Genomic DNA, 15,813 nt, shown 5'->3' with positions numbered 1-15,813 from the left:
AGCCAGGGTCATTGGGGAAGAGGGAGCTTCGGTTAAGAAAAATGCCTTCAGATGTTCCTGTAGTTGAGTCTGTACGGCATCTTCTAGATTAATGAGAGATATGAAGAGTGGGGTGAAGACCACTGTGGGTGGCCCCTCTCAAGGATTCCCACCATAGTGAACGCATTTAATGATCAGTGACAACTTCTGCCCTTAATACAATACTTAGAGTGGGTGTGACGTTTCAAGCTGACTCACAGCCCCTCCCTTGCTCTCCCATGTTGCTCTTGGTTGAGGAAGCCAGTAGTAGTAGGAAGGGAGACTCAATTCCCCAACCCTGTGGCCTACGTGATGGAATGCTGACAGCAGCCTGCTACTAACAACCAACGTCCATTGTTCATTGTGTGGTTAAGGTAGCTCATCCCAACCAAGAGAGCTGTGTGAGACCTAGAGGACGGCAGCCTTGTGAAACCTTCCAAATGATGGGACCCAGCAAGGTTGCTTCTTAAAGTAGAGTCACATGAACTCTATGAGCTGACACATGTATGCTTACCAATATCTAAGACACTCTTCATTCTGTTTTCCTGTCCTATACAAAGTTTATGCTGTGTGTGTGTGTCTGTGTGTGTGTGTCTGTGTATGTGTGTCTCTGTGTGTGTGTGTGTGTCTGTGTGTGTGTGTGTGTCTGTCCATCTTTCCCCATCACTGTTAAAGGAAGCCTTCCATACAGGAACACAAAATGTCTATAATATGTACTCATAAACAATAGCACATTTTAGAAATAATTGTGCTTTAAAAATCTGTGTCCATGCTTGCTTCTGTACACAGAATAAAGAACAATTTACAAAATATCTTCATCTAGGAGAGTATTCCCCAAACTAAATCCCACATTCTGTTATATTACTATAACTTTATTAATACACATTCTAATTATTTTCCATTATGACAGATGATTCCACTTCATTGCAATAATGTGAAATACTGGTGACACTGTATTTCTTAGGGAGTTCGCAGAGCAGTGTGTTCATGGTTAGCCACTTCCTATGTTAAAGTACAGAGTGGAGTTCCCTTAACTGGAGGTAAAAAGAGAGTTAGTTAGAAAAGAAGAGAGGAGGTCCAAATCTGGGGGCAAGTACATCTCTTAGGAAAGTTACATCTTTCAATAGAGTTATGTACCCAATCAGAGGCAACCTGCAAGGGAGAGCTAAGACTAAGACATTAAGTCTTAGCGTTCACTTCTAACCCCCAGATTCATCTGCAATCTCGGCTGTACATTCCAGACAAATACCAGGGTATAGATTAGGGTGTGAAATGTGAATCTGGAAAAGGTCCTAAGGAGATTCCCAGGACAAACGTGGAGTTAAGATTGTCAGGACCCTTGCTGGAATATATCCTTTTTTACTTTAGCATAATAGCTTCAAAACTAAAATTAAAAGTAGCATTTTCGTGTCCGATGCTAGATCCCAGGCCTGGAATCATCAGTGTTCTATGTTGCTTTTGCAGGTTACATGCTCTCTGTGAGCCACAGTTGTGATAGAAGGATCATGGTCTTCAGTGTGTTGTTTCATGGTTAGGAATGATTGACAGCTACATGTGAAGCACTTGAACCTGGGCCTGGTTCATTTGAGGCGTGACACAGCTTTATATTATATTGATTTCACCACATACAGCATTGTGTAATTGTTTACCATTTTAGGACCAATAATATACATTGTACTGGGTCAGATTCCTGTTGTCAATGATTATTTTCAGTATCCTTCGGTATTTGACTGTGACCCTGGAATAAATATCCAAGTGCTGGTAATTGAATGGAGACCCTTAGGGCCCTCACTTCCAACACAGTAAAGTGGGAAACATTCTTTTGATGTCAGCAAAACAACCAGGATGGTGTGCATGTTTCTCCTCTGCTCAGGAGGACTGACTGGGTTGACCCTGTGTGAATTACAATTGTGTAAGAGTTTAGTCAACTGTTTCTGCTCCCTCCACTGAATGAATCCCTTTAGGAACCATGTTTCAAATGTGCTTCTTGCACAGAATGGTAGAAGCCGAAATGAATCTTTGACTTGAAACAATGCCTGTTCTTGAGAAATATTATCTAATTAAGCAATTTTCCAATAAAGTAGGCATCTAAATTTTCACAGGAACCAAGAAACAGCCACAATGGTGTTTAAAAATGGCAGTGGTAAATCACTTTACAGTTTATCAAAGGCCCTTGTTTTACTGGCTCAATGATTTTCAAACTGGTTTTAGTCACAGAACATTACATGTGTATAAATTGTATAAGATGCTTTCGCTAATTGTAGATGTACATAACACAAGAGCTTTCTCTCTACACTCACTCAGTTAGCTTCCTTCTCTCTCTTATCTGTCTCTCAAAGAGTGGTCCTGAGAGTCTTAGGGTAAAAGCTGCTTTATTCTCATCTTTCTGAATTCTGTCTCTTCCTTGGGTGTAGACACAGATATCCCATTCTCTTTTGGATTTGTTTTTCAAATGTAGAATGGTCCTCTGGGCTGTCTTTTGTAGTGTGGAGGAAGTCATCTAATGTGTGGAGAACCCTGAGGAGCACTGGGTACACTGGAGGGGTCCTTTAGCATTGTCGTCTCCATGTCTCACGAGCATCACGCCTGAAGCTTGCTGTGTACAAACTCTATGGCTGAGTCAGGACACCTTCGGCTTTCAGGTTTTCCAATTCCAACATGAAATGTTTCCCTGCTGTAAAAATTGGTGAAGACTACTTCTTAGATAACCATAGACATGAAAGAGCTTTTAGGAGGTTACTTCAGGGTTTATAATTCAAGTCTCTTCTTTACTACTTAGTTCTTTATCTGTAAAAGTACAGTGATCTCAAATCACATGTACATATCTATTTGCATACCATTTTCTCCCAGCTTACCTATTTATCGGACACTTCTTGCATGTGAGGTGATCCATCTCTTTTTAAAAATCACAGTATGATTAACTGTTATTCATATTCCCCTTCCAGTCAGGGTCTTCCTATGTGGTAGAGGGAGCTTTCAAACTCACTATCATTCTTCATCTACCTCCTAAGGGCCGGCCCTCTAGGACAGGACCAGCATACCGTAACAGCAAAAGTCATAACGTATTGTGCCAAAGAAATCGAGTGTGGCCCAAACAGCTGTAGTAGACCGTATAATTGTTAGCAATTATCTATAGACAAGGCTTCTAACTATGAACTCAAGCACTTGTTCCAGTCTTACATATTTCAGCTCTGCCAATTGAAGTATGATAAAAGTGCCAATTTTGATGTCAAGAGTCATTGGAGGTGTCTGTAAAAATTGTCGTAAGAGTAAAGGGCATCACAGATTCTTATGCTATTTACCTGTCCTAACTCCATATCTGTTAAGAAATGTAGGAGACATGTGGTCATGTGGATTCTCCTTGAGAATGGTAGTGATGTAACAAAGGGGTTGGTTTCCCTTAGGCTTCTGAGGAAGGAAGGATGGACTGAGACTTCAAGGTGCCTTGAGACAAGACATAGGAAACTGACAACAAAGCATTTTGATGGCTTGATCACACCACTTGTATCTTGTGACAACGTCTGCCTCAGGTAATCAAAGGCCTCCAGGAAGACAACATTCTGCTTTCTTCACACACTTGTACCTGAGATGTCCGTGTTGCTGAGTGCTGTTTATCAGCATCTCAGATCAAATATCACCACTATGTAAAGCATCTTCGTCAGGATCTGCCCTGTCTAACTTGTCCTTTTAATTTAAAATTATTATTATTATCATTATTATTGTTGTTATTATTATTACTTTATTAACCCTACATCTTGATTGCTCCTTCCCCTTCCCAGTCTAACCTCACACAGTTCTCTCTCCCTCTCCCCCCTCGTTCCTTCTCTGAGAGGGTGTAGCCACAGCCACCAGATATCTCCTGGCCCTGCTACAAGTCTACATCCTCCCTTTACTTTTATGACAATTCTTACAGACAACTCCGATGACTCTGGACATAAAAAAATTGGCACTTTTGTGATACTTCAATTGGCAGAGCCAAAATATATAAGATTGTGGGTCTAGGCACATCCTCTCCCACTGAGGCCAGACAAGGCAGCCCAGTTAGGGAACGGATTCCGCAGACAGGTAACATTGTTTTAGAGACAGACCCCACTTCATTTATTGGGGGACCCCCACAAAGACAGAGCTGCACATCTGGTACATATGTGTGTGGAGCCTAGGTCCCACTCACGATTCAGTTTCTGAGAACCCTCAATGTTGAGATGGGTTGACACTGTTGGTCTTCCTGTGGAGTTCCTATCCTCTTCAGGGCCCTCAATCCTTCCCATAACTCTTCTGTATAGCAGAGTATTGCCTTATCTGTCATCAGTGGGGATTGGGGGTCTTGGTCCTGTGGAGGCTTGATGCCCCAGGGTAGGAGGATGCTAGAGTGGTGAGGGGTGAGGTGGGAATGGGTGGGTGGGGGAACACCATCTCACAGGCAAAGGGGAGGGGATGGGCTGGGGTATTTGTGGAGGGGAGACTGAGACTGGGAAGAATGACATTTGAAATGTAAATAAATCAAATAACCAATTTTAAAAAGAAGAGTCCCCAGGCTCTGTCCTAAGTTTGACTGTTAGCCTCTGCATCTGTTTCAATCAGTTGCTGGGTAAAGCTTCTCAGTGGAGAGCTGTGCTAGGCTCCTGTCTATAAGCATAACAGAATAACATTAATAGTGTCAGGGATTGGTGCTCGCCCATGGGAGGGTTTCAAGTTAGAATAGTTATTGATTGGCTATTCCTCCAGTCTGTGCTTTATTTTGTCCCTACATTTCCTGTAGACAGGACAACTTTTGGATGAAAGGTTCTGTGGGTGTGGTGACGCTGTTATTCCTCCACTGGGGCTCCTGCATGGTTACAGAAGGTACCCTCTTCAGTTTCCATATCCCAACTTCTCAGCTAAAGTCATCCTCATAGACTCCTGGGAGTATCCCCCATCCCAGATCTCTGGCATGTCCTAGAGTTGTCCTCAAACCTCTACCATGAGCTACTCATTCTCCTGGCCCTCTGGCCTTCTCTCTTGTCTCTCCACAGACCTGATTCTGAACCCTTTCATTCCTTTCCCCATCCTCTCCCTCCCTTCTTCCACCCAGTTCCTGCCCTCCATCTACCTACTATGACCATTTTATCTCCCCTTCTTAGTGAGATTCCAGCATCTCTGCTTGGCCTTTCCTTCTCACTTAGCTTCTTTGGGTTTGCGGAGTGTAGCATGGGTATCTTGTATGTTATGGCTAATATCAACTTATAAGTGAGTACATATCATGCATGTCCTTTTGGGTCTGGGTTACCTCACTCAGGATAATATTTTCTAGTCCCATCCATTCACCTGAAAAATTTATGATGCCCTTGGTTTTAATAGCCAAATAGTATTCCACTGTGTAAATGAACGACATTTTCTATAACCATTCTTCAGTTGAAGGGCATCTGAAGTGTTTCCATTTTCTGGATATTATGAATAAAGCTGCTATGAACATAGTGGAGCACATGTTCTTCTGGTATGATAGAGCATCTCTTGGGTATATGCCCAGGAACTAGGTCTCCAGGTCAAACTTTTTCTAATTTTCTGAGAAACCACCAGATTGATTTCTAGATTAGAGGTACAAGTTTGCACTCCCACCAACAGTGGAAGAGTGTTCCTCCTTCTCCACATCCTCACCAGCATGTGCTATCCCTTGAATATTTGATCTTAGCCATTCTGATAGGTATAAGACTGAAACTCAGGGTCATTATATTTGCATTTTCCTGATGACTAAGGAAGGACATTGAATACTTCTTTAAGTGCTTCTTGGCAATTCAAGATTTCTCTTTTGGGAATTCTCTCCTTAGCTTTGTACCCCATTTTTAAATTGGATTGTTTGTGTCTAACTTCTTGGTTTATTTATATATTTTCAATATCAGACCTTTATTGGATGTAGGGTTAGTGAAAATCATTTCCCAATCTGTAGGCTGCTGCTTTGTCCTATTGACAGGGTCCTTTGCCTTATAGAAGCTTTTCAGTTTCAAGAACTCCCATTTATCAATTGTTGTTCTTACAGCCTGAGCCATTGGTGTTCTGTTCAGGAAATCATCTTCTGAACCAATGTATTCAAGGTTATTTGCCACTTTCTTTTCTTAAATTCATTCTATTCAGTTTTATGTTGAGTCTTTGATCGACTTGAATGTGAGGTTTTTGCAGGGTGATAGATATGAATCGATTTGCATTCTTCTCCATGTAAACATCCAGTTAGACCAGCACCATTTCTTGAAGATGCTTTCTTTTTTTCAATTGTATGATTTTGACTTCTTTGTCAAAAATCAAGTATTTGTAGGTATGTAGGCTTACTTCTGGTCTTTGATGTCCTTTTTATTGACCCACCTGTTTTCTTCTATATGAACATCAGTTTTTATTACTATTTTCCTGTGGTACATCTTGAGAGCAGCGATGATGATACCTCCTCCAGAAGTCCTTTTATTTTTAAGTACTGCTTTAGCTATCCTGGTTATTTTGTTTTTCCATATAAAATTGAGAATTGCTCTTTCAAGGTCTTCAAAAAGTTGTGTTGGAAGTTTGATGAGAATTGCATTGAAACTGCAGATTTATTTATTTATTTATTTACTTATTTATTTATTTATTTTGGTAAGATGGTTGTTTTCACTAAGTTAATCTTACTAATCCATGAACTTGGAAGATCTTTCCATCTTTGAATATTTTCAATTTATTTTTTCAGAGACCTAAAGTTCTTGTCATATAGGTCTTTCCCTTGCTTGGCTATAATTATACCAAGGTATTTTGTATTATTTGTGGCTATTGTAAGGTTGTTGTTTCCATCATTTCTTTCTCTGCCCATTTATAAATTGCATAAAGGAGGGTTGGTGATTTTTTTGAGTTAATTTTTTTTATCCCTCCATTTTGCTGAAGGTATAGGAGTTCTCTGGTAGAATTTTTTGGGTTGTTTTTATATACTATCATATCACCACAAATAGTTATACTTTATCTTCTTCCTTTCCAACTTGTATACCCTTGACCTTCTTTTCTTGTCTTATTGCTCTGGCTTGAACTTCAAGTACTATACTGAATGGATAGGGAAAGATTAGACAGCTTCATTTGTCCCTTATTTTAGTATTGCTTTTAAGTTTCTGTGCATTTAATTTATTTGGCTACTGGCTTCCTATATCTTGCTTTGGTTGGTTCATCAGAGAAATTGGTCCGAAGTTCTCTTCCTTTGTTGAGTCTGTGTGGCTTAGGTATCAGGCTGATTGTGGCTTCATAGAATGAGTTAGGCAGTGTTCCTTACGTTTCTACTTTGTAGAATAGTTTGAGGAATATTGGTATTGGCTCTTTTTTGAAAGTTTGGTAGAATTGTACACTAAAACTATCTTGCCCTAGGCTCTTTTGGTTGGGAGACTTTTAATGACTGCTTCTATTTCTTTAGGGGCTATAGTAGTGGTTAGATAGCTTACTTGGTCTTGATTTAACTTCGGTAATTGGTATTTGTCTAGAAAATCATGCATTTCATTTAGATTTTTTTAATTTTGTGGTATATAAACTTTTAAAGTAAGACTTTATGATTTTTTAATTTTCTCAGTATCTGTTGTTGTGTCTCTCTTTTCATCTCTGATTTTTCAAATTTGGATACTGTCTCTCTGCCTTTTAGTTTGGCTAAGGGTTTGTCTCTTTTTGATGAGTTTTTCAAAAGACCAGCTCTTGATTTTGTTGACTCTGTCTATTGTTCTCTTTGTTTAATTGGTTGACTTCAGCCCTGACTTTATTTCCTGCTGTCTACTTCACTTGGATGTATTTGCTTCTATTTTGTTGTAGAACTTTCAGATGTGCTGTTAAATTTTTCACCTCCATGGTTGCCTCTGTGTGTGTGTGTGTGTGTGTGTGTGTGTGTGTGTGTGTGTGTGTCTTTTTGTTTCCATTTCTACTGAACAAATCTATTCATTTTCTTCATCAGCTTGAGTCTATCTTTCTGTATCTCTTTAGAGGATTTACTTATTTCTTCTTTAAAGGTCTCTATCATCATCGTGAGATTTAAGGTCATATTCTTGCTTTTCAGTTGTGTTAGGATATTCAGGGCTTGCTGTAATAGGAGAGCTGCGTTCTGGTGGTGCCATATTGCACTGATTTTGGTTGACTGTGTTGCTGCACTTGCCTTTAGCCATCTGGTTGTCTCTGGTGTTTGCTGGCTTCCTAGTGCCTGGTGATAGCAGGCCTCTGGGACTGGCTTTCCTAGGTGGCAGGAGGCAGAGTTTATTGTTCCTGTTTACGGAGGAGTGCAGATTTGTGATTTCAGGTAGAGATGTAGACCAGATCTAACCTGTTCTTTTTAAGAGAGCAGAAATCCAGAAGCATTTTCCTTTCTTTAAGACCAGAATTGCTGATATTTTCACTTACTTATTTTCTGCTGTCTGTTTTGCTTGCTTTGTATATAAATTCCACAGAGAATAAATTTTATTTCTGTACTACAAACATTTATGCATCCCCAAGTCCCTATGTGACATATTGGCTCCAAGTGGAATGGAGTTGAGAGTCTTAAGAAGTTGATTAGGTTATAAGGATAGAAAAGAATTAGTGATCTTGTAAAAGAAACTCCAGAGATCTATGAACCAGAAAACAGGTTCCCTCTGGGGGTCTCATATGTTCATATTTTCATTTTGGAATTTCTACCACTCTCCTACCCTATCCTTGAGAAGTAAAATTTCCCAATAAATTGTTTATATGTTTCTCAGTTTATGACATTTTGTTATGACAGTCCAAATAAACTCAGTCATTGTCTTTGTTCCCTTGTGTGCCCTTACAATCCAGAACAGTCTCTAACACACTGAAGCCAGTGTACACATATTTTTTCATAAGAAAAAATATGAAATGCTACTGAAATGTTCTCTCATGTAAAAAAATTCAGCCACATACCATATCCAATGTAGTTTATTAAAAAATCTTATGAACATTTAAAGTTTTATAATATATACTATATGAAAATTTAAAAATTACTCAAGAATTTTGTTTTCTTCTTAATATATTTTAATTAGTTGGTGATTTCTTATATGCATACAATGACTAACAAATGTCCTCACCCTCTTTGACCCTTTTTCATCCTCCTCCTTCCTGTTGAGCTCTTTCTTTCTGACAAATCATCCTTCTATTATAATGTGTGAAACCACTGAATGTAGTTAGAGTTGCTTACATGAGCGTGGATGAAGGGTTATTTATTAGAGCAACTTACCAGTGACTACACCATTAAAGAGAGGGCCATCCTTCTTCCAGCAAACATTAACTGACATTAATCCTTCATAGAGAGATGGGTCCTCAAGGGCCTTGTCTTTATCTGTATATTGATGGGTACAATTATGTACGTTTCTTTTGTGGAAGTAACATCAGTAGTAGTGATTCCATGAGTACAATGGTCATCTAACCTTCTGAGATTCTGAGGAGATTTTTTTCCTTTCCTTTCCTTTCTTTTCCTTTCTTCTCTTTTCTTTTCCTTTTCTTTCCTTTCCACTTCTTTTTCTGTCTTTTTTTTTTGCTGCATATGTCCCCATTCTTTAGCTCCTATATTCTTACTCTAGCTCTCTTACATGTCCCTCTTACGTGGTATTCCCCGAGCCTTCAATTGAACAAGATAGATGTCTTATTTAGAGTAGGACTAAGCTGTACCTTTCAGTTATTCTTAACATTTTGACCAGTTTTAAGTCTGTATCACCCACTACTCATTGCAATCAGATGCTTCTTTGATGAAGTCTTAGCGAAGCACTAAACTTGAGTATTTTGAAGACACTCTAGTAATGTGCTTATTTCACAAAGCAGTAGTAGTAGGCTCCTCACTATGACCTATGACCTTCCCAATCATGGAATCTTAATCTAGGTTTAAAGTATGTGTTATATACTCCCTTCTTGCCTAGACAGAAAATGTTTTTACCAGAAGCCATAGGTTACTAAAAGAAAATCTCTTTGGAAAATGTAGGATATTATTTCCACACAACTTCAAACAATAAAATCTATCACCATTCGTCCACATTGTCTACTTGGACTTGATGGCAAGACCTTATCTCTGAAGATACTTAGGTCATAGGACATCAAAAGATCAAGCTGAAACTAAATTGGAAGCTTCCTCCCTGCATTCACAGTGCCAGAAGGTGCCGTGTAGACTGCTGCTGTAGGAAAGCCTTTAGGAGTTCTGCCCAGCTGTGAAGATCATGAGCTGCAATAACCTGATGGCTAAGATGTGCCCTTTGATGCAGCAATGGCAAAACTGTTGTGAGGATAACTAAGCACTTAGTGGGCGATTTGAAGCCTTCTTCATATGAGCATGCACAAATCGGATTAAATGCTGCACTAAGGCATTGCCATCATTGTTTATTAATGAGTGAGTGTATCATGTAGTGTTTTCTTTTTGTCTTTTCCTCTTTAAAGGGTTTTTGAGACAAGGTCCAATCAGTGATCTTCCTGCCTTAGTCTCCCACATGCTGTTATTTTAGGGATGTGCTATGACCCCTGGCTCTCTCGTATATTTTTATTAAGGTATAATGAGGATAACTCCTCGTTTTAAAGAAACGTACAGAGCAATCAAGAATTGAAACATTCAAGATGGGAACTTTGTTCAGATTCCTTTTTGAATGGCCCTTCAGAGAGTATGCTTTTGGAATCCTGACAAGTATAAAAATGGTAGGGAAGATGTGAGGAAGAGAATAGAACAAGGGAGGAAAAGTAAGGGCCTGGTCAGTAGCTGTCCTTTCTTTTCATCTTTGACTCTTTACATCTGCCTGAGCAAGATCAAAGTGTAACGTTTATATTAGTGGCCACAGCCTTTTACAATTTTAGAAAAAGGTTATAAACCAATTAAGACATCCTGAAAAAATTATAGGAATAAATGGGATTTAATTCAAAACATGACATAGTCCTAATGTTCAATTATGTCTTGTGTGTGGTGGACATACAGACGGGAGTGATCCCTATGCCCTGATTCGTGCGTCAGACATCTCGGCTTTATGTAAAACCAGTAGAAATGAGGTCTTTTAAATTGTCATATCTGAGCCAAGCCTGGTTGCTATATATATAGAAATTATTTATTTTCAATGATTAAATCACTAACACATTATTACCAAAGATTTTTTAAAATTATACTTTTATGATAAATTTAATACTTCTGTCTTACTTAAGAGGAAATAAATAGAATCCCAATAAAGTCTTTGTACCTCTCTGAAACATGACCTGGGCCTCCACTGGTCCTGCCATTCTTATTATTCCAGGCTTTCAAGCTCTGGTTGAAGTAGCCTCCTGAACTTCTAATCAGTCACGGCCTTTTCCAGAAAAAAGTTCTAAGGAATCCAACATCCTTTCCAAAGACAAGACAGTGAGGTCAATAACAGTGGCCTCTCACTCTTCGTACCTGTATCTGTTCTAGTTTCATTTTATTTTTGTTGCTATTGCAAATAATCTAAAAGGCAAGTATTGTTCTTTTTGTGTGTTTGTTTTGATCATTAGGATTGAAAATAATTCCAGGTTACAGCCCGTTATTGAGGGGAAATCAAGGCAGGTCTTAAGCAACATATTCGAAGTCCATAGTAGAGAAGGAATAGATAATTCTGTTTGCTCCTTTGTACTTCTACACATTGAACTCTCTTCATAGAGTTCAGGTCCCATGCTACAAAATGGTGTCTTCCATATCCATCTGACTGTTTCCAGATCAATCAGGAGTCAAGATGACTCCCCTACAGATCAACATGATCTGCATAATTTCTCATTCTTTCCCCTGGTGATTCTAGGTAGGGTCCTGTTGACAGTCCAAATCAACTGACACAAAATCTAAATGTTCTTTTTAATCCCTTCTATTAGTCAGTTAACCATGTCTGTTCATTGCTTTTCCTGTTGTGAGGAAAGGAAAGCTTTTCCTAATAATTTGGTGGCATACAGAAAGAACATCATGGTGGAGAAGACATATCTATAGGATGGTGAAGTATCTGGTTATACTACAGCCACAGTGCCACAGTGCCACAGTTAATAAACAAGGAATGGTACTCAGCTTGCTTCCCCCTGTTTATCCAGACTCCAGCCTATGCAATGGTGTTACCTACATCTGGAGTGGTTCCCCCCACCTCAGTTAATCTTCCCTCACAGATATTCCTGAAAGCTGGTCTTTACCATGAGTCTAGGTCCCACCAAACTGATAGCCAATATTAACCATTATGGCAGATTAATGAAGTCTCCCATTTCTCACCTGGGAGAGCATCAAAAAATAGCAACTCAGGATCAAGGAGTCCATGAATTTGAAGAAGAGCAGGAATGCGTATATGGGAGGATTTGGAGGGAGGGAAAGAAGCGAATAACAAAAAGTAATTAAAGTATAATCCCACAAATAACGATCAATAAAAGTAAAAAGTAATAAAATATAAATACCCATGTTTGGGTGGCAGAGTAGATATTCTGATTTAAAGAACATAGGGACAGTCTGAGCATTGGTGTCCTTAAATGTTTGATAAGCTATTCTAATATGCTATCAAAGTTGAGAATTTCTGATGAAAACTCTCTGTAATATCATTTAACAAATAATGCAAAGTCTTGTTACCTTGGAATCAGGACCCGGTGCTCATTTGTTGACAAGTCCCTTCTAGACTCATCTGTAAAGGATGTGCAGACAGTAAGAACGCATCTTTTAGGCAGAGACATAAGCAGACCATGTTTCTTCCTTTGAAAGTTATTGTAAGACTCATTCTGCTGAGTTAGTAGTCTCTGTATTTCTCCCACTGTAAAACTCTTAACTTCATGCTCTGATCTATTGCTAACATCTAAAGTATCCCATCTTCAAAGGCCACTAGGGAAAGCTGGTGTTTGGGGATTTCATTCCTTAACTTGAAATTTTTGGATATAATTGAAAAATAGACATAAAAGAAAGTTAAAGTTGGAATGGCAGGCCGAACGAACCAAAACACACCCGGTGGAACTCACAAAATGAGAATAAAATTTGAAATTTTGAATATAATACTGCTTTATGGAGGAACAGAAATAAGATGAGATATTCATTTCTCAGGGTTTCAAGATCCAAGTCACATTCAGTTTGGAACTGACAAGTCTGTCTAAGCTGAAAACTGATAGAAGATTTCGACTTAAGTCTATTTTTTAATAGAAGTGTATGTTCTCTGATAACTTAAAAACATGGGTTCTTACTGACTTGTAAAGGAGAATAAAATAGAAAAGAGAAATTATCAGATAGTGATTTATGATTTACTCGTGATTTATGTACAACGCTACTTATACTACGCGTTTGCCAACCATGACGTCACTTGTTACCTGAAACATGATGACCTGTGGGAATAGTTCAAAAGTGGGTAGCTACCTTTAACATCCTGCTGACTGCCACATACACAACCATAACGTATTGTTTACTTGCCCCATCAAACCTCTGGCTATTACACAGAATGAAAATACACACTAGAGGTAGGTCCATCAGGAGCTATCCTGGCTTCCAGTCCATGGGTGACCTCTCTCTTCTACTCACATTGCTGTCAGTTTATTCCAGAAAGGTCCTCCCAACACTTGGTCATGGCTTATTGGATGTATATTAAGGAGGAGTCTGACACACATTTGCTCCTCATGTACTAATGCACTTTAACCTTGATAGCTCTTGATATGCAAGTGATCTCGAGTATATTGTTAAAAAAGCATAAACCAAACATAACTTATATAAGCTCTAAATGTGGGACAAACAAAACTAAGGTATGATATTCGCTGGCTACTGCTTGATATATATTTAATGAAAAGTCAATAGATCTTTCCATTATGAACTAAGACAAATTTATTTGCACCTGCACTCTTCAGGTTTTCCTAAACTGCCTCACCCTGATAGAAGGTTTCAAGCTGTATGCAAATGAAGAGAAGTAGGATTTGTGTTTCCTGTTGTTTATTTCAGTGACCCAATGAAATGAAATCTTTGCACCACAACTGAATTACATTGATTTAGTCTTTGTTATTGCTGAAATAACCGTATTTCTGAGCAAATGAAGAAAAAAAACAAAGCAATCTTCTTATGCTAAGTTGCCAGATTCTGAGGGGACACCTGACTTCGTGATAGTTATTTTTTGTCCAAGGAGGCACTGAGTGAGAACCATCGCTCTCAGGTAGATATTGAGTGGCGGTGGGGTTTCATGTTAGATTGACTGGAGCTGTTAGTGCGTAAATAAGTTAGTGCAGATGAAATTCTAAATCAGACGAAGGCAAAGAGGCAGTTTCATAATCTATGTAGGCTCATTAAACATCTCATCAGATTCTCATTAGAAAATATCTTCATGTGGATTATGAGTGTGAGGTGACATAGCAGAGCAGCAAATTGGATTATAGGGATCTTAAATTTTTTATAAAGGAATCATGGGGCTGAAAGCCTTTGTTTGGCATAGACCGTGTCAGTACATTTGAGATTTCCTTAGATTGCATTTATTTACCTAGAGTCAACTTAACAGAATATTTTTTCAAAATATGCGTGGTGTTAACATGTCACATGTGACAAATTGTACTGCTTCGGTTCACATTCCTCAATGGGGCTCTCTCATAACATATGTAATATGTTTCTCCGTGGGTCCCTGACTCTGTTATTCTAGGAGGTAGATTCTGTTTTACTGCAGGCTTTTTGGCATACCCTTATTTTCCTGGCTAGGGTAAGTCCCAGAAAAAGAGTGCCCTGGGGAATCTTACTTATGTATTTATAGATAAGGTTCCTACCCACAGTTGCTCTTAGGATCCACATTCTTTAAACTGCCTCCCTTACCATGCCGTTATAAAATTGTTAGGTCGTGATGCTTTGTGGGAAAGGGGCTTCTCTGTGAGCTCTAAAATTGTTAGTATCCCTGGCCTTTATCACATCAGATCCCAGTGGCAAACCCTCTGAGCTCTTCTCCTAGCAGTGCTAACAAAGAAGGTCCCCAGACTTGGCCTCTTTTCTTTTTTCTTTTTGTTCTGGGAAGAAAAATTGATCTTCATTGGGAACAGCTGGCATAGTATATCATGAAATTCCAGTGTGTGTGTGTGTGTGTGTCTGTGTGTGTGTGTGCATGTGTGTGTACATGTGCATGTGTGTGCATGTGTGTGTGCGTGCATGTGTGTGTGTGTGTGTGTGTGTGTGTGTGTGTGTGGCTACACATGCATATTTGTTTATTTAAGCTAATAACAACTGTTGTGGCCTAGTTTGACATACTATGAAGGACATCAAAGGAAATTTGCACTAGATGGGGTTAAGTAGATCATGCTGACTTTAATTGGGAATGTTGAGGCAGTGGAAAGAAATTGACTTCAATTCCACTGAAGCAAACCCCAGAAGATTCTGAAAATATTGGGCGGGGGTGAGCGTTAATGAAAATGCTGGAGGCTTTAGGGTAAGGGTTTCTCAGTGATGGAGTTTAGCTCTTACCGTCCACTGGAGATTGTGGTATGAACTGCTTGTATCCATCACTGTGTTTCAGAGGGATGGCTCCAGGTCCTCTGAAAGACCGGATGATGAAGCTAGACGAATTTGGGAAGGACATTTGTACTTCAGAGTGGTAGCTAAAGGATAATAAGGGATTTTTGCTTGCTTGGTTTTTGTTTGGTTGGTTGGCTGGTTTTTATTATTTAGAGTAAATATAATAGTCCAGATATGTAGCAAGAGAAAACTGTTTCAAACTTAGCCCAATTGAGGGACATTATGACCTCCCTGGGTTTATGAATATGTCCGTAAACTTAGTTTGAAACTGAATGTACCCTTAAAAGCAACAACAGCAAGAACAACTATGACGACAACAACAACAACAACAACAACACTGGTTCCAAAGAGGTTGTGCAACCAACACACACTGTTATCACAGGAAGCCT

The 15,813-nt window shown here is 39.0% G+C and overlaps 1 protein-coding gene across 12 annotated transcripts in view; it reads left to right on the top strand.

Moving 5' to 3' along the window:
* Inpp4b (inositol polyphosphate-4-phosphatase type II B) overlaps positions 1-15,813 on the top strand; it is a 750,330-nt gene that overhangs the window by 328,986 nt on the left and 405,531 nt on the right. For 4 of the 12 annotated variants that reach the window (XM_063277738.1, XM_063277736.1, XM_063277737.1 and 1 more), the window contains exon 1: positions 3,416-3,548. The exons of the other annotated variants lie outside the window; for them this stretch is intronic. The gene's annotated coding sequence lies outside the window, so the exon portion shown is untranslated. Of the gene's footprint in view, positions 1-3,415; positions 3,549-15,813 lie in introns of those variants that run through there. 12 annotated transcript variants of the gene reach the window in all.

The sequence above is a fragment of the Rattus norvegicus genome, chromosome 19 (genome assembly GCF_036323735.1).
Source record: "Rattus norvegicus strain BN/NHsdMcwi chromosome 19, GRCr8, whole genome shotgun sequence".
NCBI lineage: Eukaryota > Metazoa > Chordata > Mammalia > Rodentia > Muridae > Rattus > Rattus norvegicus.
The sequence above is the reverse complement of the archived record's forward strand: the minus strand, read 5'-3'. Positions and strand labels throughout refer to the sequence as shown.